Below are 15735 nucleotides of genomic sequence, written 5' to 3'. Positions count from 1 at the left end.
GCAAGTTTTTTTTATCATTATTTTGAATTGAAAAATATAAATAATGAAATAAGACATACAATATACTTTCTTGGCAGAAGAAACATTATTGTTTTGTCTTTTTAAAGGCCTACTGAAACCCACTACTACCGACCACGCAGTCTGATAGTTTATATATCAATGATGTAATCTTAACATTGCAACACATGCCAATACGGCCGGGTTAACTTATAAAGTGCAATTTTAAATTTCCCGGGAAATATCCGGCTGAAAACGTCTCGGTATGATGACGTTTGCGCGTGACGTCATGGATTGAACGGAAGTATTGGGACACCATTGTGTCCCAATACAAACAGCGTCTGTTTTCATCGAAAAATTCCACAGTATTTTGGACATCTGTGTTGGTGAATCTTTTGCAATTTGTTTAATGAACAATGGAGACAGCAAAGAAGAAAGTTGTAGGTTGGATCGGTGTATTAGCGGCTGGCTACAGCAACACAACCAGGAGGACTTTGAGTTGGATAGCAGACGCGCTATCCGACGCTAGCCGCCGACCGCACCGATGATCGAGTGAAGTCCTTCGTTGCGCCATCGATCGCTGGAACGCAAGTGAGCACGGGTCGTGATGAGCAGATGAGGGCTGGCGTAGGTGGAGAGCTAATGTTTTTAGCATAGCTCTGTCGAGGTCCCGTAACTAAGTTAGCATCAATGGCGTCGTTAGCAACAGCATTGCTAGGCTTCGCCAGGCTGGACAGCATTAACCGCGTGGTTACAGGTCCAGGGTTTGGTTTGGTGTCTCCTGATAGTAGAAGTAATAGTAGTATTGTTGATCTTCTGTCTATCCTTCCAGTCAGGGGCATGTTTCTTCTGTTTCTATCCGCAGTTAAGCACGATGCTATCACGTTAGCTCCGAAGGTAAAGTGCTTCACCGATGTATTGTCGTGGAGATAAAAGTCACTGTGAATGTCCATTTCGCGTTCTCGACTCTCATTTTCAAGAGGATATAGTATCCGAGGTGGTTTAAAATACAAATCCGTGATCCACAATAGAAAAAGGAGAAAGTGTGGAATCCAATGAGCCCTTGTACCTAAGTTATGGTCAGAGCGAAAAAAGAGACATAAAACAAGCGCACCTTCTTAAATACGGCACATACTGTCGCGCGTGCAACGTCACACGCCCTCGCGGAGCAGAGAGATAGCAGCATGGCTAATGTTCGCTGTGGTGCTAGCAGAGAGGTGCGAGTGGTAAAATAAGAGAGATAAGGTGACAATCTGGTAACAAATGGAGGAAGAATTAATTCCCAAGAAAAACAGCACAGGGTCCATCGTCTGGCGGTGGTTTGGCTTCAAGTGGCAAGATGTCGAACAGTCAACCGTAATATGTCAAGTATGCGGCATAAGCATTGCTACAAAAAGTAGCAGCTCTACTAATGTAGCATCATTTGAAAAGTCACCTGCTAGAGAATGAAGAGTGCTTGAAACTCTGCATGTCAACATCTCCGTTCGGTGCCACACCAACAAAATGCCCAAGCAACAATTTCCAGATCAACACCGTATGACAAAAATAGTCAACAACAGAAGGAGATAACGTCCGCAGTAACCTACCACATAGCGAAGGACATACACTATTTGATTTCCTATTATGCAGCTAATTTTTATTTGACAGTTATTGAAATATTTTGTGTGACATCATCCACAAAAGTGCACTTTATTTGTTTTAAACTATTGTAGTGGCATTCTGTACAAAAAGTACACTTAAGTGTTGTTTTGATATGTCATCTTAGTGACATCATGCACAAAAGTGCACTAATAGCTTGTTTTAAAACGTCTCTGACAATCTTGCACTTTCTGTTTTGGAAATGACATGAATGTTTGTGCCACTGCTTAATAACTGTTTAATAAATACAGTTTTGCTAAATTGACTTAGTTGTGATTTCCCTCTCTGCATGAAAGTTTAAAATGAGCATATATTAATGCAGTATGAACAAGAATGTTTTAATGTAGACACATAGAATCATCATACTGGTGTGATTATATGCATCAAGTGTTAATTCAAGGCTAAGGCAAAATATCGAGATATATATCGTGTATTGTGACATGGCGTGGTTAAGAGGAGAGTATATTTACAGCTAGAATTCACCAACTGAAGTATTTCATATTAAAGATTAAAGTACCAATGATTGTCACACACACACTAGATGTGGTGAAATTTGTCCTCTGCATTTGTCCCATCCCCTTGGGGAGCAGTGGGCAGCAGCGGCGCCACGCCCGGATATATATATATATATATATATATATATATATATATATATATATATATATATATATATATATATATATATATATATATATATATATATTTTTTATTATACATATAAATAAAATAAATACTTGAATTTCAGTGTTCCAGAGGCTATCCAGTAGATGGCAGCATTGTCCTGTTTAACTTCTCCGTTCATGAATGAGTATATCATTTCGGCCACCGTGTTCAATGGAGAAGTCTGTTCTAAAAAATGTACAGGCAACATACATACCCCTTCCCCTTCGAACTGTCCTGGATGAACTGAAATTCTTGTTTCCATTTGTTTTGGAACTTGCAAGCGTATTTCTTCATCTTGCTCGTCGACGGTGTCGCCATGTTTGTAACTTCCTCGTTCTTCTGCTTCGTCTCCTTGTTGTGTGCGCAGTTGTGCACTCTACTCTCTAAAAGCCGTAGATGTTATGACGTCATTGGGCAGGCAAGCTGTTTATATTGTGGGAAAGCGGACGTGAGAACAGGCTGTCCGCACTCAAGTCCGCATTGAGCTGGAGGGGGCGTGGCCTCCAGCTCCGGCTGACTACCGGGAGTTTGTCGGGAGAAAATTTCTGCCGAGAGGTTATCGGGAGAGGCGCTGAATACCGGGAGTCTCCCGCTAAAAACGGGAGGGTTGGCAAGTATGGAGAAGCTGGACAGGACAAAAAATAAAAATAAATAAAAATAAAAAATCTTTTTTTTTTTTTAATTTGTGGCGGACGTAATTCTTTCGTGGCGGCCCGCCACGAAAGAATTACGTCCGCCACAAATTAAAAAAATAAATAAATATATTTTTCTTTGTCCTCTCCAGCTTCTCAGGCAAATCATATAGTTGATGTAGATGCCCATATCGGCTGTTCAGATTTACTTTACAAAAGAGAAGTGTAGGATACTTCTCTTGTTGCCTTATTTGTATTTGACTTTATTAAATGTATTTATATTAGAAACACAACATGTGTATATAACAAATGGTGCAAAGTCTGCAGGCAGTAGGAAACACATGGTTAAGTGTAGGGAGTAAAACTGATGGCAGTCTAAAGTTCAAGATTTTTGGAGCTCTTCGTTCAGTGGATCAGATGTTTGATGAAGCTCTGTGTCTATCTACCACCACTACAGTTTTCTGTTTATTTGTTACTGACTGTGGCAGGACACCTCTGCCTCTGTTTCACTTTATGTTGCTGGTAAGTAATATGGTTGTAGTAGTAGGCTAAAGTTAAATTATTTAATATGCACTAAATAAAGGGGCAGAGCTTTGAGACATTTTAGCTTTTATATTTTATAAGATATATGTTTTGTAAGAACCACAATTAATAAATATATTTCAGTGAATAACTTATTGTTCAAATCTGTATATAAATATGTACATACTTACTTTTTTACTTAGGCCTTAGTATTCCCTGAGGAACATAGGCCGCCGACGAAAGCCTTCCATCCATTCCGGTCTTGTGCCCTTCGGTCGAGTTGTTGCCATGACAGCCCCTCAGCCCTCATCTCCTGTTCCGTGCTTCTTCTCCAGGTTGTTCTTGGTCTCCCTCTGTTTCTTTTTCCCTGTGGGTTCCATGTTAGTGCCTGTTTGGTGATTGATTTATTTGGTTTTCTGAGTGTGTGGCCTATCCAGCTCCACTTCCTTCTCCTGATTTGCAGTTCCACTGGTTCTTGTTTGGTGAGTTCCCACAGGTTGGCATTGGTGATGGTGTCTGGGCAGTAGACTCCTAGGACCCGACTGAGGCAACGGTTTACGAATGTCTGTAGTTTATTGAGTATGCCATTGGTGGTTTTCCATGTTTCTGATCCGTACAGCAGGATGGATTTGACATTTGAGTTAAATATTTTCAATTTAGTATTGAGAGAAATGTTTTTTGCTCTCCATATTTTGTTTAGTAAGTTGAATGATGTTCTTGCTTTCCCTATTCTGGATTTGACATCTTCTTCTGCTCCTCCATCTACACTGATTATGCTCCCCAAGTATGTAAAACTGACTACCTCCTCTAATTGATTATGGTCCATTGTTATTGGTGTATTGTTCTTATTATTTATACGCATGACCTTTGTTTTTTGTGAATTGATCTTAAGCCCAAGATATGCAGCAGTTATTTGTAGTTTTTGTGATTTGTCCTGCATCTGTTGGTAAGTGTGAGCCAGGAGAGCTAGATCGTCTGCAAAGTCTAGGTCCTCTAGTTGTTCGGTAAGGCTCCACTGTATGCCGGTTTTGCTGTTTTTGGTTGTTTGGTTCATGGTCCAGTCAATACAGAGGAGGAAAAGGAAAGGCGAGAGCAGACATCCTTGCCGCACCCCAGTCAGGACCTCGAAGGCCTCCGATGGGCATCCGTCATGTAGGACACGACATCGCATCCCTTGGTAGGTGCTCTTGATGATGTTGATGAGCTTTGGTGGGATGCCATAGTGTGCCATCAGCTTCCACAGTGTCTCACAGTTGACACTGTCAAACGCCTTTTCAAAGTCTATGAAATTAATATATACTGGTGAGTTCCATTCCATGGATTGTTCTATTATAATCCTGAGGGAGGCAATTTGGTCAGCACAAGATATTCCATTTCTGAAACCAGCCTGGTTATCCCTCAGTTGTGCATCGACCAATTTCCGCATCCTTTCTAGTAGTATGTGGTTAAGCACCTTCCCTGGCGTTGAGAGGAGCATAATACCCCTGTAGTTTTTACACTCCCTGAGGTCTCCTTTCTTGGGAATCTTTATGATGTTGCCATCTCTCCACTTTTTCTTCCTCCCAGATAGCTTGCATGAGATGGAAAAGCATGCTGGAGGATGTTTCGATATCTGCTTTGAGAGCTTCTGCTGGTAGCTCATCTGACCCTTCTGCCTTTCCTGCTCTCAGGGCTCTGATGGCCTTCCTGATTTCCAGTTTGGTGGGGGGGTTGCAGTTTATTTCAAGCATGATTGGAGCTGGTGGAATATCTGCAGTCAATTGAGGGGGCTCTCTGTTGAGTAGGTCTTGAAAGTGATCAGTCCACCTCTGGAGTTGATCTTCCTTGGTTGTGAGGAGTGTACCATTTGTGTCTTTAATATGCATTTGGGCTTGTTTAAATTTGCCGGTGAGCTTCTTTGTGGTTAGATAGAGTTCTTTCAGATTGTTCTTCCCTGCTGCTTCCTCTGCCTGCTGTGCTAGATCCTCGATGTACTTCTTTTTGTCCCTTCTGACACTCTTCTTCACATCCTTGTTTACTACTTCATATTCTCTTTGTGCTGCTGCCTTTCCTGCTCTAGTTCTGCATCTGTTGACTACCTCCTTTTTCTCCCTTCTCTCACTCACTTTCTTGTGGGTTTCTGTGGATAGCCAAGGTTTGTTTGTGGACTTTTTTCTCCCTACCACTTCTGCACAGGTCTCCTTCCATGTGGACTTCAAACCTTCCCAAATCCCTTCTACAGTTCCTGGTGCTTGTGTTGTCTGGTCCTGTAGTGCTTGGAACCGGTTGTGTAATGTGACTTGGTATAGTTCCAAAGTGCCTATATCTTGGAATTGTTGTATGTTGAATTTGATCCTCCCTCCTCTTTGTTTCATGCATTTCAATTTCAACTGGAATCTTGCTGTGACTAGGTGGTGGTCAGATGCAGCGTCAGCTCCTCGTCTCGCTCTGACATCAAGCAGTGAGCGCCTGAATTTCCGGCTAATGCAGATGTGATCAATCTGGTTTTCAGTTGTGTGGTTGGCAGAAACCCATGTTGCTTTGTGGATGTCTTTGTGTGGGAAAATGGAACCTCCAATAACCAAGCTGTTGTCTGCACATGCTGTAGCAAACCTTTCTCCGTTTGCATTCATTGTTCCAAGCCCTTGCGTTCCCATTATCAGCTCATAGCCATTGTTATTTCCTCCTATTTTCGCATTCATGTCCCCCATTAAGACCATGATGTCTTTTCCTTTCTTTTTCTGAAGAATGTGGTATAGCAGATTGTAAAAGTTGTCCTTCGTTTCATCCTCTGCATCATTGGTAGGGTATAGCATTGTACTACTTGAAGGTTTATTTTCTTATGCGTGGTATGGAATTTTGCAGTAATGATCCTTGAGTTGAAGGGTTCCCAACTGATGAGGGCCCTCTGAGCTTCTTTGGATAGCATGAACCCTACACCCTCTGTATGTGGTGCAGAGTCTTCTGGGTGCCCTGAGTATAATATGGACTCACCACTGGCCAGTTTAACCTGCCCCGACTGGAGCCATCTGGTTTCGCACAGACCCAAGAGAGATATTCTGTATCTCCTCATCTCTTCGGCTATGACTGCTGTCTTTCCTCCTGCATACATGGTCCTAATGTTCCATGTTGCGATGTTAGTGGAGTGTCTAGGGGTCAGAAGAATCGGACGCACCGTCTCCTTACGGTTTTCCGAGTGCATCGTCATTTTCTCTTTGGTTTGTGTAACCGTAGAGACTTCCTTTCCAAGACTTTTGGTTTTCGTCAACGTTTCTGTAGCAATGAGTTTTTATGGGTTGGAGTTGCTAGCCCCAAGCCTAACCTTCCACCATTTCTGGTTTCGGGAAGTTTTGGAGTTGACTTGTTAGTCCCCTCGCCTAGCCTATTGTCTTCCAGGTAATGGGTTACAGTCTCATACCACGTGAGACCAGACAGACATAGGGTCGTGTACAAGCTGTCTTGGCACGTCAAGCCCAGTCAACTCCTGCTACTGTGTAGTGAAAGCCGCACCAGTCACAAACAATGAAACTGTTGCAAGCCCACCCTACCAGCAGCTTGAGACAGAAATATGTACATAAAGTGTAATTATATTGTAAAATGGATGGATGGACGTTTAAAACAAAACTGTTATTATTAATTAGTAAGTATACATTTTTTTAGAGAAAATCAAATCATTGTAGTAAATTATGCAAATTACTCGATGATGTCATGGTGACCACGCCCATAGCCACGCCCCCACCGCCACAGGCATCTTGGCAGTTTATGGGAAACACTGCACTGTATATAGACACATATATATATATATATATATATATATACATATATATATATATGTATATATATAATATGTGTGTATGTATGTATGTATATATATGTGTGTGTGTATGTATGTATGTATGTATGTACTGTCCAGGCACTCAGGCAAATCATGTTGATGGAGATGTGCGGTTCTGATGTACAGATTAATTTTTAGAAAAAAGAAGTGTGGGATACTTCTTGTTGCCTTATTTGTAATTGACATTATTAAATGTTGCGGTATTGTGCGAAGGTTATTATACTGCCGTTGACACAGGAGTTTAGAACGTGAATTGATTAACGTGGACCCCGACTTAAACAAGTTGAAAAACTTATTCGGGTGTTACCATTTAGTGGTCAATTGTACGGAATATGTACTGTACTGTGCAATCTACTAATACAAGTCTCTATCAATCAATCAAAACATTCAGTAAAGATTTTAATTAAAATAAATTATAATAATAAAACAAAATTCCTTCCTGAACCCTTCTGTAAGTAAATTCCCTTGTCACAAAACATCCTTATAAGAAAACAAGGACAACAGCTGATGGACGACAGGACATGTTACAGGACACTAAATCAAGAGAACAGCTCAGTGACTGGAGCTGGTGGTGGTGAAGCCAACAGCAAAGGTCGGCTTATTTAAAGTTAGTCATTGTCCAAATGCTATCAGTTTCCTGATTCATCCTATAAAATTATCTTATGTTCTCCCAAACAGTTGGCGCACTCAAACAAAAGAAACTTGCAGTTTCCCATTTTTCCCCAATGCCTCAAAATGTTGCAACTCCATGCTGACAAATACCAGTTATGTTTTCAAACACATTACTGCTTGTACTGCACATTTCCCACTACACAAATTACTGAATTTCTACACAAAAAGCAATAAAGTAGTGTACTTGCTTCAAAAACACTCTCCCCCTTCAGGGTTTCACCACATTTCTACGCTTATGGTCTCATGTGATGCAGGACCGACTGAAAGGCCAATCCAGCATAGAAATTAATCCCCTGCAGCACTAGGGACTCTATATTTGGTTGTGCAAGCAGACTTCTCTACTACTGAACACAAAATAGTACGTCAAAACATCCAACACTGACTATTGTGTAGAGATCGACAGATTATCGACGTCGATATTTAGCATTTTAACATATAGCGATCTCTTTTTATCGGTGTCTGCTTTTTTCCCCCTTTAACTTCAACTGAATTACACCATCAGATACAATATATACACATGATACCAGTATTTAGTATTAAATTTTTTTTTTTCTGAAGTAGATAAATAATAACTATTGCTCAGGCACCAGCCCGTTTGCCCTGCATGAGAAATGTTCTTTTATTTCAATGCAGCGCTCACATGGCCACGTAATTTTTGGGTTATAGAGCGCACCGGTATTTAAGCTTCACCCACCAAATTTGAGAGGAATTAAATATTTTTACATATATTAGCCACTTTGGACCATAAACCGCAGATACATACTGGTACGAAATATTTTGTAAATGTTTATTTACATACCATAAATATTTCCAAACAGTACCTGTCACACGGCAGTAAAACAGCTAATTGAACAAAACAGAAGTCATTGTCATGGACCCACTAACTGCGGTAGCTAGCTCTCCAATCAGGTAAACAGACTCAATAACTCCACCGTGGTTTTTGTGAATTTACGAAACTGAAACAATAACAAAAAAAATGCCATTGTTAGTTAATAATACTAATACGGACACCTGTAAACATGTTAGCATATTTGCTAATGCTAACGACTGTAGCTTGATCACAGTACGATAGCATGTACAAATATGCATGAAAACACTCCTACAGAGTTCACACATGGGACAGTTTAGTAAGTCTCTACAGACTACACACATGGAATGGCTTAGTAAGTATGACTTGTATTAGTTATATTGTAAAAAACTTACAAACGTTGCTTGAAGTGATGAATGAAGAATCCTTTCAAGCTGAAATGCTTTGGACAAATATACTTCCGGCACGAAACAAGAAGTAAAAATGTCAACCTGCAGCACCTGCAGTAAGCATACTCGTCCAAAAGATGGTGTCATAGCACAAACTACAACAAACCTTTTCAGTCTCTGTCGGCGTAATATGAAAACTATTTGTTGAATACAAAACATTATGGCCGTTACCTAAGAAAAATCCATCAATTATACGCACCGTTTCATAAGTACCGTAATTTCCGGACTATAAGCCGCTACTTTTTCCCCTCGTTCTGGTCCCTGCGGCTTATACAAGGGTGCGACTTATTTACGGCCTGTTCTTCTTCGACACCGACGAAGAGGATTTTGGTGGTTTTAGTACGCAGGAGGAAGACGATGACACAATGATTAAAGACTGACTTTTCATATACCGGTAGGCTGGTTATTTTGATAACGTACAGGCGAGCACTTTGTATTACTTTGCACCGTTGTATTATTTGTACTCTGCACGAATGCTGTTCGCCATGTCAAAGATGTGAAAGTTTGATTGAATGATTGAAAGATTTATTGTTAATAAATGGGACGCTTTGCGTTCCCAAACAGTCATCTCTGTCCCGACAATCCCCTCCGTGGTAGCAGGAACCCCTACATACTACGGTAATTACACATCAAAACCCTGCGGCTTATAGTCGGGTGCGGCTTATATATGGAGCAATCTGTATTTTCCCCTAAATTTAGCCGGTGCGGCTTATAGTCAGGTGCGGCTTATAGTCCGGAAATTACGGTATGTACGTTAATTTGTGTTTTTATAATAAAAGCATTTTTTGACACTGAATTTATGGAAGTGAATTTTTTGCTATTGAATTTTGTAAGATGAATGTATTTTTTTACATCAAATTATGTTGACAATTTAATTGAAAACATTTCAGTGTTTTATAATTCAATGCATAAAAATGTGTAATTTTGGTACCGGTAACACCACCACTCTCTATATATACAGCTCTGCTACTACATGAAGCCTGTGTACCACCAGTTGAACACATACCACAGTTTGAGAACCTAGCCTTGTGTCAATTTATTATTGTGTTATTTATAATAATGTTATTGTTTCATACAATATGTTCTTGTTTTTTTTATCTTTTACAAATATATTTTCTGTATTTCAGAACTACAGACGGGAGACATGACCTCATTTTCATTTTGTTGCAATGGGTGAGGGCCGACATCCGGGCAACTGAGCTACATACGGGTTCTTCGAGCCATAGCAACCAGACTGGCGTTGAAAACAAACCGTTGCCATTACTCTTTAACCTGTCGACCTACGCTGGTTAAACCCGTCATTCTGCCTCCAAAATGCCGAAAAACTGGGTGTTTTTGGTTGTGCTAACCACAACTGGAAACAGGGAAAACAAAGGTTGTATTTTGTTCTGCCAAAGCGTGATAGAAGCCTACAGAGACGAGACAAATGGCTCGCAGCTTTACACTGGGAAAACGAGGACGGTTCTCACTGGAGTCCCCCAAAGTCCCGGGTCGTGTGTTCGGATCACTTTGTTTCTGGTAAATATAAGGAACAAAAATCCACCTTCTTAACCACAACTTGGCTATACGTCCGTGCTAATGTTGTACTTGTTGAATTTGTACCTTATAACGTTCGACAGCTGAAGTTGTTGTTGGACAAAAATAACATGCGGTATATACTATATAGTCTATAGCCTAGCTAGCTATTTTCGAAAACCGGACAACGAGAGGATACCAAAGGCAGCGTTAAGATGGACACCACCGGGAAAACGTAAGCCAGGGCGGCCAAAGAACACATGGCGAAGAACAGTTGAAGGGGAGCTGAAAGAGATGAAGCTTACATGGGGCGAGGCACAGAGACAAGCACAGCAGCGAGATGAATGGCGTCGAGTCGTCGAAGCCTTATTTCCCACCCGGGAAGAAGAGGATTAAGTTAAGTAAGTAATATACCATATAGTCTATAGCCTAGCTAGCTATTATCGAAAACCGGTTTCGTTTAAATTTGCACTTAACAGTTGGGTTTTTAAAAAACAATAAACCCTATAATTTTCATGTTGCCATTCAATACATGTAGCCCTCAAATCTCTCAATATTTTATACACTAACACTTGATCTTGTTGTTGATAACTTCCGCGTCTCTTTCTTAGTAGCGCGCAGGCTAAGCTAACTAGCAAGCTAAGCTAAGCCTGAGAAGCTTTAAAGTTAACTGAGACGAGTCTGACGCAAATAATACATTTTTGTTTTTTCACACGATATGCGAATAAGTAAAAATGCGTAAATGAAGGATTTAACGCCGACTTCCAAGCCACAACGCTCGTTAAATGCTTTTTCTGTCAATGCTGTGTTCGCTGTGAGCTGGTTTGTTTTCAACGAATTCCCGGTTGCTAGGGGATTGGTAGGCAGAAGTGACGTAGGTCCGCCCTCACCCATACACAGAAGAACCCCCACTTAAAATGTTACTTTTACCAGTATATTTTTAGACAAGCACTCCAACGAAATACTTTTACTCGAGCACGGTAGTTTAGTACCCTTTAGTACTTTTAGTTGAGGATATGTACAAATATTTCACTCACATTGAACTTCCCATATCGTCTAGGTCTGCTTCCATGTGCGCACGCCTTCTTTGAGGCTTCGTAGTATTTCACCACTACAACGTTACAATAGTAACACATGCTAATTTGACGCTAGTCAAGAATACATTGGTGATACAGCTAGCTAATGTTGCTAAACACAGCAATCGTCTACTTTGTATTTAATGTACTTCAGCTTCGTCAACTAGTTAGTACGTCCTTGAAATGTGTCTGAGGAGGACACGAAAGGCACACAAACACTTCAAGAAGGACGTCCATTGCTGACGTCACTCCACTTGCTAGCACTTCCGCATCAAGCGACGCTTAAATACTGACGGTAATTCGCAAATTAAAACAAAAGCACACACTGAACATAAAAAAACAGTTGGTTAAGCAAAAAGTGAAAGATAATAATAGGTTAAGCAAATACTGAAATATAATAATAAACACACCTGCAATCCGCGACCCATTCCGCGTTGGGCTTTTTGAACGTCAGCCAATACCGGAAGCGAATTTTGGTCACGTGACACTATTGAGCTTCTTCTTCTTTTGTTTAATGGCGTTTGGCAATCAACCTTCTGGTGTGCATTACCGCCACATTCTGAAATTGAGTTGTTTTTTTTATTGAACAACAAACATATTGTACATTTATAATTCACACAAAAGTCAAGGCACTTTCAACAACAAGGAAAGACAACAAAAGCAAATGCAAAGAGAGTATTAAATATGAATAAAAATTAACAATAAAGACAATTTAAAAAAAAGACAAAAAGGGCTACCTAAATCACTTTAAATGTTTTTAACAAGGATATCAATTTAAGGGCTTTTGTACTCTTAATCATTCTCCAATATTTGATTGATGATTGTAAACCATTAAGCCAATTACAAAATGTAGGCCTTTCTTTCATAAATCGACATTTATGTAGAAAATGTTTTGTCTGGAGCATAATACTGTTGACAACATTCTAAAATGGAGTGTGGACCGAGGTGGAACCCTACTCTATATTATTTTATTCAACCCAGTCTTTTTTAAAAATGTATATAGCATCCTACGTGGGACATGGCGAAGTTGGAAGAGTGGCCGTGCCAGCAATCTGAGGGTTACTGGTTCAATCCCCACCTTCTACCATCCTAGTCACATCTCTTGTGTCCTTGAGCAAGACACTTCACACTTGCTCCTGATGGGCCTGGTTAGCGCCGTGCATGGCCTCTCCCGCCATCAGTGTGTGAATGTGTGTGTGTGAATGGGTGAATGTGGAAAATAGTGTCAAAGTGCTTTGAGTTCCTTAAAAAGGTAGAAAAGCGCTATACAAATACAACCCATTTACCATTTACGTGTTCTGAGTGCAATCCTAAAATATCTTCCACTTAACTAACCTAACCTTCTCTTTCTAACTCATTTCCCTTTCTCTATTGTATTTCCTACATTGTATTAAAACATGTCCTACACTCTCTATCTGATGGCAACAGTCACACACATACACACACACACACACACACCTGTATTATGTTTCCCTATCAATTTCAATGAACTATTTAGATATGTATGTCCTAATCTCATTCTAGTAATAATGTCTTCTTCCTTTCTATTTCTGTTCCTTCTTCTCATTACACCTACTCTCCTCTGGACTTTGTAATACTCCATACCTTTTGTTTCCTTATTCCAATTATCTTGCCACTTTTTATTGTGTTCTATTTTAACTACAAAACCCAAAACCAGTGAAGTTGGCACGTTATTCATGCACGTAAATGAAAACAGAATACATTGATTTGCAACTTTTCAACTTATATTCAATTGAATAGACTGCAAAGACAACATTTTAATGTTCTAACTGAGAAACTTGTTTTTTTTTTTTCAAAGAATCATTAACTTAGAATTTAAAGGCCTACTGAAATGACATTTTTTTTATTTAAACGTGGATAGCAGATCCATTCTATGTGTCATACTTGATCATTTCGCGATATTGCCATATTTTTGCTGAAAGGATTTAGCAGAGAACATCGACGATAAAGTTTTGGTCGCTGATAAAAAAGCCTTGCCTGTACCAGAAGTAGCGTGACGTCACAGGTTGAAAGGCTCCTCACATTTCCCCATTGTTTACACCAGCAGCGAGAGCGATTCGGACCGAAAAAGCGACGATTACCCCATTATTTGAGCGAGGATGAAAGATTCGTGGATGAGGAACGTGAGAGTGAAGGACTAGAGTGCAGTGCAGGACGTATCTTTTTTCGCTCTGACCGTAACTTAGATACAAGGGTTCATTGTATTCCACACTTTCTCCTTTTTCTATTGTGGATCACGGATTTGTATTTTAAACCACCCCGGATACTATATCCTCTTTAAAATGAGAGTCGAGAACGCGAAATGGATATTCACAGTGACTTTTATCTCCACGACAATACATCGGCGAAGCACTTTAGCTACGGAGCTAACGTGATAGCATCGGGCTTAACTGCCAATAGAAACAAAATAAATAAACCCCTGACTGGAAGGATAGACAAAAAATCAACAATACTATTAAACCATGGACCTGTAACTACACGGTTAATGCTTTCCAGTCTGGTGAAGCTTAACAATGCTGTTGCTAACGACGCCATTGAAGCCAACTTAGCTACGGCACCTCACAGAGCTATGCTAAAAACATTAGCTATCCACCTACGCCAGCCAGCCCTCATCTGCTCATCAACACCCGTGCTCACCTGCGTTCCAGCGATCGACGGAGCGACGAAGGACTTCACCCGATCATCAATGCGGTCGGCGGCTAGCGTCGGATAGCGCGTCTGCTATCCAAATCAAAGTCCTCCTGGGTGTGTTGCTGCAGCCAGACGCTATACACCGATCCTACCTACAGCTTTCTTCTTTGCAGTCTTCATTGTTCATTAAACAAATTGCAAAAGATTCACCAACACAGATATCCAGAATACTGTGGAATTTTGCGATGAAAACAGAGCTTTTTGTATTGGATACAATGGTGTCCGAATACTTCCGTTTCAACCATTGACGTCACGCGTATACGTCATCATACATAGACGTTTTCAACCGGAAGTTTCGCGGGAAATTTAAAATTGCACTTTGTAAGTTAACCCGGCCGTATTGGCATGTGTTACAATGTTAAGATTTCATTATTGATATACCTGTATAAACTATCAGACTGCGTGGTCGGTAGTAGTGGGTTTCAGTAGGCCTTTAATGGCAGCAACATCTTGCAAAAAAATAAGTTGGCACAGAGGCATTTTTACCACTGTGTTACATGGCCTTTCCTTTTAACAACACTCAGTAAACATTTGGGAACTGAGGAGACCAATTTTTGAAGCTTTTCAGTTGGAATTATTTCCCTTGATGTACAGCTTAAGTTGTTCAACAGTCCGGGGTATCCGTTGTGGTATTTTAGACTTCATATTGCGCCACACATTTTCAATGGGAGACAGGTCTGGACTACAGGTAAGCCAGTCTAGTACCCGCACTCTTTTACTATGAAGCCACGCTGTTGTAACACAGGGTTTGGCATTGTCTTGCTGCAATAAGCAGCTGGGGCAGCCATGATAATGTTGCTTGGATGGCAACATATGTTGCTCCAAAACCTGTATGTACCTTTCAGCATTAATGGTGTCTTCACAGATGTGTAAGTTACCCATGCCTTGGGCACTAACACACCCCCATACCCTCACAGATGCTGTTGTTTTTTTTTAATCTTTGCGCCTATAACAGTCCAGATGGTTCTTTTCCTCTTTGGTCCGGAGGACACATCCACTGTTTCCAAAAACAATTTGAAATGTGGACTCGTCAGACCTCAGAACACTTTTACACTTTGCATCAGTCCATCTTAGATGAGATTGGGCCCAGCGAAGCCGGTGGCGGTTCTGGGTGTTGTTGATAAATGGCTTTCGCTTCGCATAGTAGAGTTTTAACTTGCACTTACAGATATAGCGACAAACTGTAATTACTGACAGCGGTTTTCTGAAGTGTTCCTGAGCCCATGTGGTGATATCT

The 15735-nt window shown here is 40.5% G+C and overlaps 1 protein-coding gene across 3 annotated transcripts in view; it reads right to left on the bottom strand.

The window, feature by feature from the left end:
* The window catches only part of h6pd (hexose-6-phosphate dehydrogenase (glucose 1-dehydrogenase)), a 23668-nt gene extending 11337 nt beyond the window's left edge, over positions 1-12331 (bottom strand). Inside the window, exon 1 of one of the 3 annotated variants that reach the window (XM_062049479.1) lies at positions 12197-12331. The gene's annotated coding sequence lies outside the window, so the exon portion shown is untranslated. Of the gene's footprint in view, positions 1-3643; positions 3959-11747; positions 12025-12196 lie in introns of those variants that run through there. The other 2 variants (XM_062049485.1, XM_062049497.1) reach the window with 2 other exon arrangements.
* Between the last annotated feature and the right edge of the window lie 3404 nt (positions 12332-15735).

This window comes from Entelurus aequoreus, linkage group LG01 (assembly GCF_033978785.1).
Source record: "Entelurus aequoreus isolate RoL-2023_Sb linkage group LG01, RoL_Eaeq_v1.1, whole genome shotgun sequence".
Taxonomy (NCBI): Eukaryota; Metazoa; Chordata; class Actinopteri; order Syngnathiformes; family Syngnathidae; genus Entelurus; species Entelurus aequoreus.
The sequence above is the reverse complement of the archived record's forward strand: the minus strand, read 5'-3'. Positions and strand labels throughout refer to the sequence as shown.